The sequence below is a fragment of the Megalops cyprinoides genome, chromosome 14 (assembly GCF_013368585.1).
Source record: "Megalops cyprinoides isolate fMegCyp1 chromosome 14, fMegCyp1.pri, whole genome shotgun sequence".
Taxonomy (NCBI): domain Eukaryota; kingdom Metazoa; phylum Chordata; class Actinopteri; order Elopiformes; family Megalopidae; genus Megalops; species Megalops cyprinoides.
Genome location: NC_050596.1, coordinates 34,026,769 through 34,045,790, shown reverse-complemented (window position 1 = coordinate 34,045,790; position 19,022 = coordinate 34,026,769). Strand labels below are relative to the sequence as shown.

Sequence of the window (19,022 nt, the reverse complement as noted above, 5' to 3'; positions counted from 1 at the left end):
TCTGTCAGGACCCTGTGCTGTCTGTCAGGCACTGTGCTGTCTCCCAGGACCCTGTGCTGTCTGTCAGGCACTGTGCTGTCTCTCAGGACCCTGTGCTGTCTCTCAGGCACTGTGCTGTCTGTCAGGACCCTGTGCTGTCTGTCAGGACCCTGTGCCGTCTGTCAGGATCCTCTCAGTAAAGGCTGCAGATAAACATGAGATTCGCTCAAATAAATATTGTCTTTTAAACTCTATACTCTTTGCCTCTCTCCCTCTCCCTCCCTCCCTCTCTCTCTCTCTCTCTCTCTCTGAGTCTCTGTCATCACAAATCAGCATTTTGCGTCATAAAGCTATTAATTCTGGAATTTTTCTAAAATTGTAATTGTCACTGTCAAATGTACGCAAAGCCACTATGCTCAGAACATGTGCGAAAACACAGATTAAAACTTTATCAAACAGTGAAAGTTTTTCAAACTCAGAAGGCAAAATGCATATTTCTTTCTTTTTCTTTTACTGTATTTCATTCAAGTAAGATTTGACAGATTTGCCAAACATTCCCACATCATCATTTGCATTGTTAAATGTTTGTCATAAACCAAATCTTAAACAAATGACTGTAATATATTGCTTTACATGATTCAACACCTTGACTTTGAAATTTGATTGGTCACAACACTTTAAAAAAAAATTCAGCCAATACATTTTCCATTTTAACAGACAATAACTTCACCAAGGTCACTGTATACTGTATATACCACTGTTACACCATATACCATTGTTATAACTTATGATATTGTATGTATACAATTACAATGCCATCGTACAGACATGACATCATTCTGTGGGGTCCCTTTAATAGAATTGCATCAATCTAATATGATTTGATTGTATTTGGCAGTGGATGAAGGTGGTGGTGGTCACTGTTAAGCCCAGGATCCACAGTCCTTAAGGTCTGAGAAATGCCTTTCAACAAACACCCAACAGCATGCGACTCAAATTCCCATCCAATAAACTGGGACTGTTTGAAATAATGAAATAATTAAGAAATGAGTTTTGACAAAATTCAGAAAGACATTGATCTCCAGTGCATACAGTTGAAACAGAGCATTTTGTATTTGCTTTTGATGTCCTTGAATGAAGGACAGGACCAGCCAGGTGCCGAGCAGAGTAAGCTGGCCAGTGTGTGGAGTCTGATGATGGAGTGAAGAGGGAGCCGTTCCTCTCACTACCTGGTAGTGTAATATCAGTGTTTTGATACACATAATCTTATGCAGTCACATGACTGTATTTTCAGACTGTGAGTATTAGGAAAAAATCTATATTCAGCTTAATGACACTGTCTTTGTATGTATCTGTGTTTGCCATTTTAAGTATGGATACAGATTCTTGGTACTACTTCCAGATATTGAAGATCTCGGTACCCCCATCCACCCATCTTAAATTTATATGAGATGGATGTTGTAAACGTCAAACCTACACAAAATCATGCACAGCTCACAGAGGTTTAGATGAACATACACGTTTCACAGTTCTGACGGTGACAACATTAGCACCTGTCAGGTTAGCAGAAGGCCATCATAATCCTCCGAGTCCCCAGTGACACAGATATCACCTCGTAATGCTGCATTCAGTCTTGCGTGGAAAAGTGATGCTGATTCGTGTGAGAAATGTGTTGCTATCTTGATTTCTGCAATTCCATTTCTGCAAAGCACAGGTGAGCAGTTGAATTCAAGGGAAAAGTACATGGGTAAATAAGTTATTAAAGTTTTATAAACCTTGTCAAATATGTTTTGGGGATATCATAAATGTTACTGTGACATATGGGGCTTCTTTTAAAAATGTGGTTTTAACAAATTGAAAAAGAAGATATATGTTATGCCTGACAGCTTTATCTTGGAGAGCTGCAGTGAGCTGATTTGAGAAGTATTTCCCAGAATCCTTCTCTATGAGCAGGGGCTGAATGCAGTGAGTAATGTGTCCGACTTTGAGTTTTTCAGTACAGACGCTGCAGGCCAAGATTCATGAAGCTGAAGGTCAAAAATGCACTACCTGTCAACAAAACACGAATGCACTTGTCAAGAACATAAGAAGCTCAAGTTGCTGATGTTCTTTAAAAATGTTTCATTGTTGTTTCCAAGATGATGGACAGTGATTTGAGAATATGGATAATCCCATCCACAGTTGGGATTGACTGAAATCTTTCAATGTCATTATTTATATTGTTACGGTTTTGGAATTATGCCATTCCAGAACACGAGCACACAGCTGATTATAACAGTGGCCATGCAGTTCGGGGTTGACAGTTGGGCTGTGGAAGTGCTACACGTGTCAGCCTCTTCAAGGTGAGATGGCAGTTTAACAGGAAGGCAGGGCATGCTGCAGGAAGCAATGGCTGAAGAGATTGGATTTCATAAAATTCATATTTCATTGCTGAAATGAACGCCTGTACATGATGAGCACATCCCCATTTTAGGGGCTCTGTAGTTAAAACCTGTCTATTGAAAAACAAACTTTTGAAACTCTGTGGGCAAGCAGGTAGCCATCTGTCTGAGTCTGTGTGGGTCCAGCAGCATTGTGAGCCGTATGGATCATGCTATATGGACATATGATTTTGACCATTTGTAATGAGCATGCTCAGATATGACATTGCAAGCCTTTCCAGTGCTCTGTAGTTAACAAACAGAATTTTTTACTCTGCTTTGTATTTACTGGGAAGAGAGGGAAAGAGAGGTTACATCAACTGTGTCAGTCGGAGTGCCTGCAGCAGCGTATTGGTCTGCTCGGAGAGCGGACAGAAGGCCGGCTGTTATTCCACCCTGGGGATACAGATGCATGTTTTCCTCTGTCTCTTACAGATAGTCAACATCTGCACAATTTTACATGAAATTCCTGAGAGAGATCAGCGTAGAGCCAAGAGCTCTAACCTCTGCTTTCAAAACCTATCCACATTTAGGTCAAATTAGAACATCCATCTGGGATCAAGAAGTATAAGTTTTTTTCAGGCTGAATTTAGTTGTGTTTCTGAATAACTAATTAAGGGGAAAAAAGAATAACAGGAAAGAAATGTATCAAAGGAAATCTCTGATCTGCACACAGTGGAATCTTATAATGCATAATCTGAACCACGAGAGCAGACCAGCCCAACTTTAATCAATTTATAAGGGTTTGATGATCAGTGCTTTAAAATGTTTAAGTACTAGAAGAACAAAAACAAAGCCTTTGTCAGAGGACAGAAGTAACTCTTTTACAGCTTTCCTTGCAGATTCCACGGCTGGGTGAAGACTTTCTGGATTTTTTGTCATGGATGTCTTCAGATCAACTGTTGTGCCACATCTGTCTGAAAGAGGTTTGAAAGAAAGGGAAGATGAAAATTATATCTCCGGTTCTTATAGTCGTTTGGATCCAGATTTGTTGTTTTTTAAGAATGGCCTGCATTACAGTTAAACACACACTCGCGCAGAGAGAGGCAGAGGATTGAACACAGCAGGCTGGAGCACTGCAGCGGACAGCTCTGCTACAGACTCGGCCTCTGTGTGAATAACTTTCAACAAGCAGGAACTGGACTCATGAGCGTTCAGATGATCAGCTCACATTCACCTCTCACTGGACTCATGAGCGTTCAGATGATCAGCTCACATTCACCTCTCACTGGACTCATGAGCGTTCAGATGATCAGCTCACATTCACCTCTCACTGGAGTCATGAGCGTTCAGATGAGTGATGCTGTTGCCTTGAATACATGCTGATGTTCTAGGCACAGCTCTCTTTTCTGTCTAATTTGATCAAAGGACAAATATTGATGTGACTGTGTGCCTGTGAAAAGAATAATCATTTTGAAGAGAAATTTAGGGTTGCTGTTATTAATCTCAGGGAGATAAGTAAAGTAAGATGGCCTTGAGGGAGAAAGAGCCGTTTGTATTCACTGCATTGCTGTGGCAGGAGGAGGGCATGTAATTTACTGCCTCCACCTACACTTCAGTCTGCAGCAGGAGATTCAGCGCCCCGGCATACCAGCCTGCTGCATCTTCTCTAGTGTAGCGGTAAGGAGCAGCAGTGTGGTGTAGCGGTGAGGAGCAGCAGTGTGGTGTAGCAGTAAGGAGCAGCAGTGTGGTGTAGCGGTGAGGAGCAGCAGTGTGGTGTAGCGGCAAGGAGCAGCAGTGTGGTGTAGCGGTAAGGAGCAGCAGTGTGGGGTAGCGGTGAGGAGCAGCAGTGTGGTGTAGCAGTAAGGAGCAGCAGAGCTTTCGACATTTTGATGAAAAGGAAAAGTTAAATTAAGAAAGAAAGAGTCCACCTTAAGAAGAAAACTGTTGTTTCTTCTGCATTCAAAAAGCAACCAGGTAGAGCAGGATTATGAGGGAGAACTACAGAGAAACCCAAGCAGAACGATAGTGATAGTGTATTCCTATGAATATGTGTGCTTGACTGCATCATTTGCTACATTAGGCTGAAAAATCTCCGGACTCTGTCACAGTTGAGGGCTTGTGAACATGCTAGTGTTTACACCGCATTTCATCATCTCTGCAGTGCAAACGAAGGGAGGCCAACAGAGGGCGCTGTGCAGGGACGCAGATCCACCCCACAAAGTGCAGTGCAAAAAACTCCCTCCATGAAGTTTTATCTGAAAAAAGAGCTCCCCTCCACTCTCTCTCTCTATCTCTCCCCACCTCCTTCATGTCACTCTCCTGGCTACTTTGTGCTAACATAAAGCAGCTTTGGGAGAGCCATGCTGAAACAATTCTCCATAATGACTCCCTGGAGGCCTGTGATAAGCAATTCCCCCTCTGTCTCAGGGTGGCTCCTGCAGTATTGCTGAAACGGCAAATCTGCTCCATAATCTGTCAGGATTTTAGTGTTTTCACAGACAACATGTATGGATCATGTCAGGGGCTTCCTCTTCCTCCGGTATGAATAATTACAATGATAATAAGGAATATGAGGTTTAAACATGCAGAATGTTTTCAAGAGCATCCCTGCAATGCCCAAAAATTGGTCTGATTGGCATGTAGGGCAACACAAAACGGATTTTAGCATGAACCTTCAGGAGCAAATTTAGGGCCTTTAGTGTCTTTTTGTTAAATGTCAAAAGTTTTGTTTTTATTGCAATCTGAAATGGAGAATAATAAAGCAGCTTCTGTGCCTTCCAGGCTGAAAGCAGCTTTATGGCTTTAGAGCTTCCTGCTGAAGTCCGTCAGGCGTAGCTGGGTTAAAATTTGCGAGCTGCAGGGTGGAACTCTGGTGGATTTTCACGGTGGTACTCCATGCCAGTCCGGTCCAGCTTCTGAAGAGGATTCGGGCCCTGGCAGATATGGAATGCGTGGAGCTTGTGATTACAGCATTTTTTGCTAAAGTTGATAAAATTTAAGCAACTAATGAATTGACTTTAGCATGTGAAGAAGGGGTTCTGCGTGAGATGACACAAATACTGAGCTGAGACAAAATCCCTTTCTCCCAAGAAAAGAGACTTATTCATGCCGAGCTCCACGTGTTTTCTTAGAAGGACAGTTTTAGTGTCAGCACAGGGAAAGGAGTCCACACTCTCCAGCTTTATGGGACTGTGGGATCTGTGCAACTAACTAAAAAGATGCAGAAGAAGGACTGATAGGGTAAACACTCATTGTTCTCTAATTCAACAATATACATCTGATTTCATCCTGTTTACCTGAATTTTGAGATAAAAATAGAAAACATTTTTTTTTTTCATGTTTGTTTTCACAGACACCTGTATCTAATTGCAGTTAATATTTGTCACCTCTGCAAATGCCTCCAGTTTGATGAAGGCTTTTTGTTCTGTTTTGGGCTCGCTTTGCAGATTTATGCAAATTTTTTCTTCCTGCTCTGGTGGACTTGTGGGTCTCTTCAAAAGAGGATTGGAGTCAGAGAAGTTGGAGGAGTTTTTGTTGGTGCAGGGCCTAGAGATTTTAAAATTCCTAACGAAAACTAAGACTAATCGGCTAAATTGAATCACCCTTCAAGTAACTTTCCAAATGACTAAAATACAGGAGCTACATTCAGGTGCTGATGACTAATATGAGAAAAATTAAGCATACACTTATTCAAAACTCATCTCCAATCCCCTGTTTAAAAGGATACAGGCCAACAATTTCTTTAGCGAAATTGAAGATGGTCTGGTGTAATCATGAAGCTATTATTACCAATGTACTAAAACCGCTAAAATATCTGTTCTTTTCATAAACAAAATCAGAACAAATTATGTGCTGAAGTGCCAACAATAACATAAATCAGTGTAGCTGAAATAATGAATCAGGCTCTAATTGCATTTAAGGGCTATTCTTTTTCAGCATCCATATGGCACTGATTGGAAGATAAAAGACCAGACATGCCAGAAATACCTTATTACTTCAGATATCAGTTTTGTAATGGCGAAATGCCACACAACATCTAAAAACGTACTGCATTCAGATATTAATTATGAATAGTGCTAAGAGAAGCTGGTCTCAGAACTTGACTCACTTGTACTTCATGTGAATGACATTTGCATTTATGAATTGTTTAATTATGCAAAGAAAATAATCCCCCAGGGAGTGATTGTCTGTTCATATTCAGACACGCCGCAGGAAGTTTCACAAAGGAGCTGAATCTGCTGAAAGGCGCTGAAAACGCGACACTCCAGAAATGACAAACGCTTAGCAATGTGCAGCCTCTGTCCCAAACGCACAAGATTTCACCATAGCTGCTTATAAACAAACAAACCAACAGTAGTTATATTCATGTTACATTCATTTACAGTACAACTTCATGGTGTGTGTCCTTCACCCACGTACAGATGGTCATGGACATCACAGGGTTAATGCTTTGCCTCCAGAGTTGCTCACTGCAGGTGTGATGGTGCTGATGGATGCTGAGAATGTTTTGGGCTGAATGTGTATGACCATAATGCACCTCATCAAATCCAGCCATTCTGCACTGAAGCTCTCTGTGAGGTGCTCTCTGCTCTCTGGGAATTCCTCATAGTTGTGGAATATGTCTGTGTGGCCAGCAGTTATAATAAAAAGTTCTTTCATACAAAGAGTAGACCATACCCAGCAAACCCAGTAAAGAAAGCATATGTCAGTTACAACATTCATACCTCCACAGCTGAAACATCCACAGTTTTACCTGTGACCCCCGGTCACATGGAATTAGTGATCTAATTCTTTTGAATCAAAATGTAGAGCAAACGTTTCATTCATAGAAACCTATACACCAACTGACATAGTCTGCCATTGGGGGTACCACCAATGTTATAAATGACATTAACAAGATATTCTTAGACGTTGTAGCTCTATCTCTTACCTTGTATTTGTAGAACGTTTTTGCCTAGGTAGTATAGCAGTAATTTATTGTCACAGTGATTGTATTCGATATAAGTTCCCTTAGATCAGATTAGCTCTGTCTCGTTACACCGACCTTGTGCTCAGCTTCAGCACTATCTGCTTTGTATGACCTGCACACATCCTGCCCTTGTGCCCGTTGTTTGCCGACTATTTGCACTTTTGTACGTCACTTTGGATAAAAGTGTCTGCTAAATGAATAAATGTAAATATAAATGTATTCTGATCTGAAACACCATATGACAACCTATGCTAGCAGGCATCGGTGCCCATGACACTTGTATTATTTTTTAAAAATGTGTTATGCAGCTCTTATGAAGTAGTTATGTAGTTGTTACATAGCTCTCACAAACGTGCTATGTAGCTCTTATGCAAGACCCTTCTAAGCTAGTGTTACTGGGTATCTCCATGATGTTTTTAATGCCTTTAAGATGAAAAAGTGTGTAATATGAGAAGCACGCTGATAAGCATATGAACAGCAATTAGACCTGGAGAGGAGAACTTTCATAATTAAGCACAAATTACATTCATAGATTAGTTAAAGAAATGAAGACCTACTACAGGAATTCATTTCCAGATACAGAACTCAGTCTAGTTTTCATTTTAAGAACTCTCTGAAACTTACAGACTCGTTACTGCAGCCCTGACTGTGCCTGGATGGAATACCATTGTTCTTCCATGTGATCAGGCTCTGTGAATTTGAGCACTGAGGTCTTAAAAGAGGTACTTTCTGCTTCATGTTTTGAAGAAGGCTCTCTGTGCAGTTCAAACTTTGACAATATTTACTGCCTTAAGACTTGCTGAGTTCACAGCACTGGAGGAAGCAAGCACACAACAGCTCACATTGGTGGAATTATTTGATGTGATCAGCTGGAAGACAGAGAGAAGACGTGCCAGGCCTGTGCAGGCAGTTTACGCCTTCAGTCATCGATAACCCAAAGACAAGACACTGCTGCCCCAAACAATAATCCTGTTTTCATTTTTTTACAAGCCTGATTGAGCCTAAAACCTCAATCAGTATTCAAACTTAGAAAGGCATCATATTTTTGGTTATTATTTTGCTTATTTCAGTTATGACAAAGGAATAATATAGTGGAAGAAGAGGTGATATTGGTGTTTTTTGGTGTGAATGTGGTGTTTCTTTCCTGGTACCATCAGTACCATTCCACTCTATTTCTGTAAAACACTCCCTGCAGTAATTTCAATTTAAATTTAAATACCTCAGCACTCAGTATGATTAACAATTATCATTGTTAATTAAATTCATTGTTCAAATGTAAATTCTAATCTCGAGCTACCAGGAAGTATAATGAGTTAAAACTATTGACAGCTACTATTTTCCACAAAGAGGACTGAGGAATGATTGAAATTTGATCTGCTGCAGGTACAGGTTTCCACAGTGTCAAATAATGGCCTTCTTTGGCAGGACAAAGAAAATTAGAATCTAGGATATTCAGAAATATTTGATTTGAAACCTGCTTTATAGGAGAAGTGCTTCAATAATTCATATTTAAAGTGAGTATAAAAATGCAATGACCTTAGTCTGAAAGGTGTTTAATTTGACAGATGTAGTATCTCTGGAGCATGTAAATGTTTTTGTTTGTCTAATTAACTTTTTAGCTGAGTGAAAAGCATACATATTCTCCAAACGTGCCAGGAATTCCTGACTTAAATCAAAGGAATACAACTCACATCTGTCCCATTTTATTTGGCCTGGTTTTACTTTCAGACAGTAACACATTTTGACTCAAAGGTCTTCATCGTAATGCGCAAAAGAGATTTAACACAAAGTCAATTTAACACAGAAAGAAAGAACACAGGGAACTTTCAGGAGCACACCCTGAGACACGCCCTTTTTAATATTATGAACAGTAACTGGTGAAACAGACAGCAATACTATAGATCAAAGCAATCTAAATAAATGCAACAACATTTTTTCTGGTTAAGTAGTTTAATGTATCAGCATTACTGCCTCTGAAACAGCATACCATGTGACTTTGCCCCCTAAGGGATGGGTTTGTGTTTTATGAGACATTTAAGCTTAAATGCGTTAAAGCGTGAAACGCAAGTGAAATCATTGGAGCGTGAAAGGTTTCTTGTTGATTTGCAGGAGGGAAGTATAGGAATTTGTGGACCTTGCAATATATTTCACCAGAACATTTTTAATTTTTTAATGAATCACAGCGTCTGCACCCTCAGCTGTGACAGTTTGATGCTTACACCATTGTTCTGCTGTCACTCCTCTGATTGACAGCTGTAATCAAGATCTGTGTCTATCGTTTTTGATCATGTTTTCTTAAATAAGGAGTCCCCAGCACAGGTGTAACACTCAGCAGGTGTGGCCCATGGCTTGCAGTGTGCACTTTAAGCAAACGGCTTAGAGTCTGGGAGAACAGTGAATGAGGCCAGTGCAGCTGCTGAGTCTGAAAGGACGCATCTGAACCACTGGCCAGAGAAGAACAACACCACAATATTTCATGAGAATCTCCAATGTCTGACTTTTAAAAACTGAAGCCCGTCTGTAATTTATCCAAAATAAACAACTAATTCCTTAATGATTTGAATGAATACTTAAACATTTTAAACATGATTATTTTGGCAGCCACAGCTTACCACAACTACGTTGGTTTAGGGGACGCACTAAGATACAAAAGACATCGTTGTTTTCTGGAGCTATGAAAGTGCCAGCAAAAGAAATAAGGTAACTGCAGGTGTTGTACCCGAGGCTGAGGTGGAAATTAACACACATTAGCGACCTTCATCGGTGCGATTTCCTCTGCACAGAGCGGCGTTCTGAAAGCCGGTCAGCCTGCAGACACCATGAGAGGGATACAACCACAGCAATGCAGCGCGCTGTCCGTGTGCGAGACGACGATGAGCTTGCATCCACCTCTTTCAGAATTTATTTACATCTCTGAATTAAAGTAAATATCTTTTTTCCCTTTCAGCAGCATCGGCTATTCTTGCGACTCGGAAATCAGAACGCAGAATGCCCTTATATGGGATTTTCAGGTGTTCACTTATGCCAATTACAGATAACATGCAAGAGCATATAACTTAGGAGCAATTGCTATTCATCATCAGACGCGCAAGGGCAAGACCGTTATTGTGTGTTTCACATTTCATGAATACAAATTGTTTTTTACACACTTTCCCCAAGAACAAAATACGAACATTTTGGAATGAGGCCCGGTGTGTTTAAAGTAGACTGCTTTTTAGTTTCATCTGCCGTTGCCCTAAAGGGTCATTGGGTATTGCAGGGCTGCAGTGATTCAGATGTAGGCTATGTGTTTTTATTAAAGCACTGCTGGTGACTATGCTAGTGAGAGATGATAGCAATCAGAGTTTAATGGTGCATATACAGAAATATTCACTTGCACTCTTAAAAGCCAATGACTAAATTTTATGCTTTCATAGTCAAACTACCTCTTCTCAAAAAGGTTATCATGGCTCTATATTACAAATGAGAAGGTCAGAGAACCACGTTTGGTTAATTACAATTGAATGTGTCAAAAATGCATTCATTTAACAATATGTATTTTCATTGGATGACTTAATGGGGCCACTTGCAGTATTAATTAAATTATATATTGCAACTGATCTGAGTTTAGACTCACTTTTCAATCATGTTTTCATAAATAAGAAATCAATTGTTTTAGGTATAAAACTCTCATATGAAGCACTTCTGGAGCAATACTGATGGCACTGTAGAGTACGGTCAGAACACATGCAAATCTGCATATATACACCGTTCTTAGATTTTCCTATAGTGTAAAGGCAGTGGTGGAGGATGTGTGTAAGTGGGAATAGTAGCGCTTTAATGAACCTTTAAACAGGGGGGGGGGGGGGGGGGGGTGGTATGGGTACAGCCACTTAGGAGACCAGACTAACTGCTGCTATCAAGCTAAATCCCTATCATTCCCCTTGTCTGTACATGTGGCTTGGGTAATCTCTGTAAGAGCTGTGCCGGTCCTGCAGAACAATGGCAGAGAGGCAAGGGGCTGAATGCTAACGGAGTCTTACTTTCAGCCCCACATAATCCAACTTGTCAGGTTCCCCTGCTCAGCCCAAAACCTCTTAGAGCTGGAAAAAGAAGCACTTTAAAATTACGGAGTGCCTTGCATAAAATGCCATGAGAAAGGTTGAGTGCTGTGAATGTCCCGCCCCCCTCCCGGTGCACAACCTCCACCCCACCCGGTGTAAGTATCCTAAACTATCAGATGCATTTGCTTACATCATGTGTGAGGTCATTACCAAGGAAATGTGTTGGTGAAGTTTGTGTTGAAGTAAAATCAGTGTAAGACATGTGACTTGTCATATAGCAGCGTTAAATAGGATGGAATGTACTCTGCTTATACTGTGAGACAGGTGTGTGGATGGGTTTGAGAGGCAAGGGTCTGGATGAATTCAGTCCCTTAATCATTTCATTTAGTGTCCATTCAGCACCACATGCCTTTGTATGATTCACGAACAAACAGCTGTGCAAATATGAGGGAGCCAATAAAGATTTATGGGAAAATGCATTTTTCCGTGGTGTAAAACCAGAGGGCAGAAGAGCTGTGAGCGCCTTTCACAGGAGCAGACAGGCATAACCACTGTGCTCTGTGTTTTTTGTGCATTTGTGTTTCTCTTATTATTTTGGTATCGTGTCTCATAAGATTTTTTCTCCTGAAATAGAATATAAAATGCCACAGGGGAATTACTGTGTGAAATGATTTTGGTTAACTGTATTGAACCTGTATAAAAATAATAGCCAAATGGGTGTGACCATCAACTGGTTTAATTTCAGCCCAAGAGCAATGAGCATATTCTACATATACATATACATCTGTAAGCTGTCCTCATCATTTTCTGTCAAATGGAACCATATATGAGCAGGATATGAAGAGATCTTTATATTTTCTAACATAAACAGGAATAGTTTCAGCAACTGCTGATCAGACCAATATGTGTGGAGAGACAAATCATTAAGACTCCAGGGAGCAAATGGAATGAAACCGCTAACAAGGCGAAATTACACTTGTTGTCTCCTTACAAACTTAATTAAGTATCTGCTGTTTTTTTTTTCTTTCAGCGATCTTGGCCTTTTTTGGGTTATGACAGTAGTGATTATGTAGCGTGAAATATCAGAGCAGCTGCTCTATTGCTGAGAAGTCCGCTGACAATTACTATCATTCTTCATAGCTCATTTCCCACAGAATGAGGAGAGAAATTGCACATGAGCTTCGACTTATTAATAGAGGCATTTCACATGGAAATGAGCTGCTAATTTTACCAGAACGCACAATTTTTATTCTGGATAATTTTCAGATGGAGTGGGGAGTTCTCAATTTTATTTTCCCAGTAAGGTTTGGCAGTAAAACGTAATTAAAAGAAACCAGGTGCTTTCCCATATTGAGAGTTTAAGCCTCAATTCATTAATTTATTGATCAATTAAGGAGGACAACTCTAGCAGCCATGGAGGATTAGCAGAACGTGGTTTGATGTTCTGACTGTTAAGGTGATTTGCAAATGCCTTGAAGCAGGAATGTATTGATAACATGGTTTGAGAAGCAATTGTCATATTGGCAATCTGAAAAAATCTGCTTCAAAATGATTACAAATAATTACAAACCTGCTGGAAGAGGTTTAGAAGAGGAAAAGTATACCTTGTACACCTTTTAGTATATTTAAATGTGTCAAATTCTAACCTCAGTTTGCTTATAAATCTCATAAAATTTAAGTCTACATAAAAGCACAAACTAATTTGCATTACAGAAAGACGCTGAAAGATCCCTCTTTTTCATTAATCGGATTTTGCCACCTCTATCTGTTTAATATGGCATAACATCCCCCCGCCTGTCAGGAGAACGGAGATGCGATGTGAGCGAGGAACGGAATGAAAGGCGGGAATTCAGCGACGTGACGGCCGCACGTGGCACTGCTTAAGCGGGAGCTCGAGATAACGCGGCTTTCTTCCGCGTAGTCTCGCACGTGCGCGCTCGCGGACGGGCTGGCTGCTGCGTGACAGGTCCCCGATCACCCCCCCGCAAATCTCACCCCGACACAGCAGGCTTTAGGAGCCATCATTTATTTATGACTAAATTTGGGGGTTTCTGCAAACGGAGGCATTGGAGGAGGAGCAGTGACCCCGCGCAGATATGAAAAGACTCTCCGCTGATGGAAACCAGCTCCTCTTTCGGTGTTGATTAGGTAGATGAAAAGACCAATATAACGTGCCTCCATTTTCCCAATGATAAGCAGAAAAAAGAAGGTCCAAGCTCTTATGTAAGCATGTTAGATTTCTATGTATAATCCAAATATATGATTTGTTTTATCAGCAGCAGAAATGTAATGAGAAAATAATGAGATACAGTGCATTAGTACCAACATGCAGTGAATACGAACATCACGCACACTATAACCGAGTCACACACAGAGTAACAGAGTATAATTACTCTTTAATAACTTTACAGTTATGTACAGTAATGGCATCTTTAATTGTCTGCCTCAGTGACAAAGCGTGCATGGCTTCTGGGGATGGGACTCGTTTCGGATTGGTGAAAATGACGGCATTACAGGCTTAGTGTACACTGTCCCTGTGAGACTGTGTGCTTAGGAATGATGACAAAAAGAAACCCCCTCAGTTTCACCATATCATCTGAAATATCAGTTTTATGATTTGATGAGATAATACTGAACTCCTTGGGGTTAATTGGAATCGGTGGGTGTGGGAGGTCAGATGCAGGTAAATCCAGGTATTCCCTGCACTGCTGCCAATATGCAAAGCAGACTTTACACTGCACCAACCTGAGTGCATGTGTTTAAAAAATAATCTCTGCTCCTCTGAGGAGACTGTAACTCATCTGTATCATCACACTGTGTGCAGTGAAGAACAGCAGCATTAATGTACATTCTGTGTCTGCAGGGCATTCTGGGATGGGTGTGAGAAGCTGAGAGAAGGTGAGGTTGTATTAATGTGAACTGTTCTGTGAATGGGCACTGATTCCTGTGAAAGATAAAGACAAAGCGCTTGCCTGTCTGAGAGCCTGGGAGAGGGGGCCGGGGACTGTGGGGGCTGGGGGGGGGGGTGGTTAGGAAGGTCAGAGACAGGTTCCAGGCTCCAGGATGTCCGCACCTTCAGCTGAGGGACACGCGGGACATATTACCTGGAAAAGGTGGCAGCGATGAGGTGGCAGCATGCGGGGAGAGGTGACAGGGATGCAGTGATTACACACCCCGCTCGATCTGAACGAAGGAGACCAGCAATCTGATCAATCAGCAGATTTGCAAATGAGTTAATCCATGGCACATCTTAATTATCTCTGTGTTCCCGTGTGGTCATTTTAAGGACGTGCTTATCTCCAGCTCAAACACAGACCCCACTGATGCCATTCAGGGCCCAGTCCGTACTATCTGGAGTAGGATGACTTTGGATTTCTGTACTATATGGTTTTTAAAATATGATATATGATGTGTGCCGTATTTAGGGTATGTCTTGTGTAAAACCGACTGACATGACTGACTAAGACTGACATGAGTTTATCATGCGCTGCACCTCTATGCCAGTGTGAGCCCAGTGTGAGATGGACAGGGTGCTGAATCAGTGGCCACAGACTCACACACACAAAGGTAATTCAGGTAATGTGTTGTAACGCGTTATGGAATGAGAGATTGAGAGTGATAATGAAGAGAAACAGGTACGTTTCCTATGCTTTGTGCTCAGGCAGGACAGCTGTTTGATCTCCTCACCTGTAGGGGATCCACCCTGTCTGGGGGGGGGGTTGGTGTCCAGCTCGTCCTCTGCTGAGGTAGCTGCTCCTGCTGCCATCGTCTGGTTTTAGAGAGTCATGGGGGTCATTTAGCCTTCCACACCATGAGCTGCTCTGCAAGGACAGAGAAAGGAGGGAAATTTAGCTGCTCTGATTGGCTTGTGGCTCAGAAAGATTCATGGTTGAGCCATCATTGTACTGTATCCCAGACTGAGGCGGGCTGATTCCCCCCACACTGAGCAGTAAGTAACCCGTGCCTCGTACCTGCATGCAGGGCAAGCCACTGCTGAGGTGGCTGGCTGCTGTAAAGACTAACATAAGGGACAGCACACAGTCAGGCCCAGAGAGAGCTCCTGTCGGGCTGCGCTGCGGTCGAGCTGCACCGGAGAAGAGCCCATGACCCGTGCAGCATGTCCCCAGCGGAGCTGACCTCAGATCAGTGCAAATGGAAACATGGATGTACTCACAGAATGCATCATGCCTAGCAGAGCAGTTCTGATGTGTAAGATAAGCCGATGGTCAGTCCATGCAGAAACTAAGGACAAATCACTACTAAACAATTTTGCACAGTATGTAGGAGTTCAAATATATACTGTCAGCAACTAATTAGCATCAAACACAAGGTTCAGGTTGTTAGAAACAGTCAATAAGTAAAACGAGATGTGTGTGTTTGTGTGCCTGTGTGTAAGTGTGCATGTATACAATTGCATGGAGTATGCGTGCACACATCAACATTACACCTGATTTCTGCTGTTCTGCTCTGTCCTCTCTGTTCACTGTTAGTCATGTGTGCGGATCATTGTAAGAGAGATAACTCACTTCAGCATGGCAGTAATCTCCACTGATCAGAACACTCTGTTTCAGGGCGTCAGGTCTCTGTTCTGTTAGATCTGCACAGCTCTGAGAGCTAACTTTAATATTACAACACCAAAGCCAGATATGAGCTGACAGTGGTGTCAGAATTACAAACGGCTTTGCTTTCATTCCTCAGGAAAATAGCTGACTCTCTGTGCTGATCCGCTTACTATGAACCGCACTGCAAAGGGGACACTTTCATCATCAAACCCCTCAGCATCGTTACACCTAATTACACTGTAAGTGTGTGTTTTGCTATCGTATGATATGCTTGCTCCGTGCCGGTTTTTAACCCAGTAAAATCAGAGTGATCCGTTAATAATTCCACAGCAGGAGGGTGCTACTATCAAAGCCACCATTTTTACAAAATCAAGAATCGTTCGGCGTAAATATTTTATTACACTCCCTGACAATGTATTTCAATTCCAACATGACTTTTATGTAAAACAAGTTTTGTTGTAAACTTGGTCAGATTTAGTGGCTTTTTGAACTGAGGCTGTTTTTCTGTCATATTTAGCATGTTCACGCTGTCACGTTTTGGGCAGGCGCACATCAGGGCCTCCTCAGATTGAACGAGGGATCGTTCCATATTGATTAATGCAGATGTGCTCTTGGCTGTCACTGCTACCTGGTGTCTGTTTGGAGTAAATTACTGATGTCATTTCTGCACGGGAGGAATCGCCTCCAGAAAGGTGCTGGCTTCATGTGCCGTAGGGGGGCTACTGTTCTGAAGGCATGATCCAGTAGAGAGAGAGAGAGAGAGAGAGAGAGAGAGCGAGCAGAGAGAGAGATAGAGAGATCTAGAGAGATATAAGAGAGAGTGAGAGAGAGAGAGAGTGCAGAGAGAGAGGGAGAGAGAGAGAGAGAGAGAGCGAGAGAGAGAGCGAGAGGGAGAGAGGGAGAGAGGGAGAGAGAGAAGGAGGGAAAAGAGAGAGAGAGAGACAGAGGGACAGAGGGAGAGAGAGAGAGAGAGAGAGAGGGAGAGACAGGGAGGGAGGGAAAAAAGAGAAAGAGATACAGAGGGAGAGAGGGAGAGAGAGAGAGAGAGAGAGAGAGAGACAGAGAGAGAGGGAGAGAAAAACACAGTTCTAGTTATGTTTGTCTTCTTTTCAGCAAGGACATACTACAAGAATTATGTCATGTGTTAACTGTCTAACATTGAAAGAAAAATCCACATTCTGAATTGCATTTACATTATTCATTTGGCAGATTATTTAGAATCATTTACAAAAAATACTTTTATGTATTACTTACATAATTTACTGTATATATGCAAACATACTTGCATATATGCACATGCAAGTACACGCGTCCTAAAAAATCTTCCTCATAAATATTTTGACAAATGTTGCTCATTTGCTCTGTCTTTGACAAGTGTTTATAAGTCAGCATTTACAGTGCTCATCTGTCACCATGGAGGAAATGTTTGATGTTGAATTAAAGATCCTATGATGTGCTGCAGCATTAAGATTGAATAAATTCTATGTGCTTCCCTTATGTAGAGCAACACATAAAGATCTCCTGCTGTTTTAGAGATTTGGACTTTGCACAAAAATCACCACGTGTTCTGGCTGCTGAACTGCTGAAAACAGTTCTTTATTAAGCAAACGCAGCCATCAGTGGATTTTTCTTCTATTTCAGGAACAGCAGCAACACAATAGACAGCATAATATAACACAAAATACACTTTAGTTAAGTGTGTTGTTTGTACATTTACCAAATCACTGAGAACTGACTATGTTAAAACAAACAATCAAAGCCTTGGTTTGACAGAGAAGGGCACTTTCTGTACTCTGACACCCTGATGAGAGCCATTATTAACACTGGCCCTGTCCTGACAACGCTATTTTCTGGAAGGTAATTGCAGATTCGGATCTGTGCGAGGGGCTGGCGGAGCACATGGCAGCTCTTAATTACTGTCTCCCGTCGGCGTGCTGCTCTGAGTGCCGGAGCCGCCCGTCACTCAGCCAGATCCGCGCAGAGCGACTGTAATGGGGGACAACCAGGCCTGGGAAACCGCTGCAGATTAGAAGCGACAATTCTAATTGACTGAGGCAGAATTCCCTGGTGGCACGACTGGGAAAAGTCACTTTCCAGCAAGTGTAATTGGATTGATTTGACTCTCTGTCAGTTGCTGGGCAGCTCCTCTCCCTGTGCGGCCCTTGCTCACTGACCCCAGCTCTTGGAAGCTGTCAGTGGTGGACCAGTCTGTGGTTTCCCTCTGAGCCGTTCCCGTTCTGCACAGGCAAACGCTGCTGCTTCATCACTCATTGTGATGGTCCTGCTCTTACCTGTTTTGGCTTCATAAAAATGGGGAAGAGCAAACAACCAGGTGACCTCCCAGGGTGACCCCGAGACTCCAGCGCAGGTAGAGGGGTCACATCCTGAGGAGAAGCCCAGACGGAGTCAGCAGGGTGACTGTTCACTCCACACCTGGAGGTAGATGAAAGGAGGAGAGCGCTAAGGCAACATGACAGACAGGGCACAGAGACAGACTTACACAGCATCACCAGAGCAACACAGCACAGAGACAGACTCACACAGCATCACCAGAGCAACACAGCACAGAGACAGACTCACACAGCATCACCAGAGCAACACAGCACACACAGAGACAGACTCACACAGCATCACCAGAGCAACACAGCACACACAGAGACAGACTTACACAGCATCACCAGAGCAACACAGCACACACAGAGACAGACTCACATAGCATCAGCAGAGCAACACAGCACAGAGACAGACTCACACAGCATCACCAGAGCAACACAGCACAGAGACAGACTCACACAGCATCACCAGAGCAACACAGCACAGAGACAGACTCACACAGCATCACCAGAGCAACACAGCACACACAGAGACAGACTCACATAGCATCACCAGAGCAACACAGCACACACAGAGACAGACTCACATAGCATCAGCAGAGCAAAGAGACACAGAGACAGACTCACACAGCATCACCAGAGCAACACAGCACACACAGAGACAGACTCACACAGCATCACCAGAGCAACACAGCACACACAGAGACAGACCACTTTGCTACTGCACCATGCACACAGAAGTCTAATATTCAGTGAAAGGAGCAGATTTACAT

The 19,022-nt window shown here is 42.3% G+C and overlaps 1 long non-coding RNA gene across 1 annotated transcript; it reads right to left on the bottom strand.

Annotated features, from left to right (window-relative positions):
• Nucleotides 1-3,249: 3,249 nt before the first annotated feature.
• On the bottom strand, nucleotides 3,250-18,436 carry LOC118788664. Its single transcript, XR_005005420.1, has 4 exons — nucleotides 18,208-18,436; nucleotides 16,545-16,643; nucleotides 15,042-15,175; nucleotides 3,250-3,316 (listed from the first exon to the last, which is right to left on the bottom strand). It is a non-coding gene; the product is annotated as an uncharacterized LOC118788664 (long non-coding RNA).
• Nucleotides 18,437-19,022: the final 586 nt, after the last annotated feature.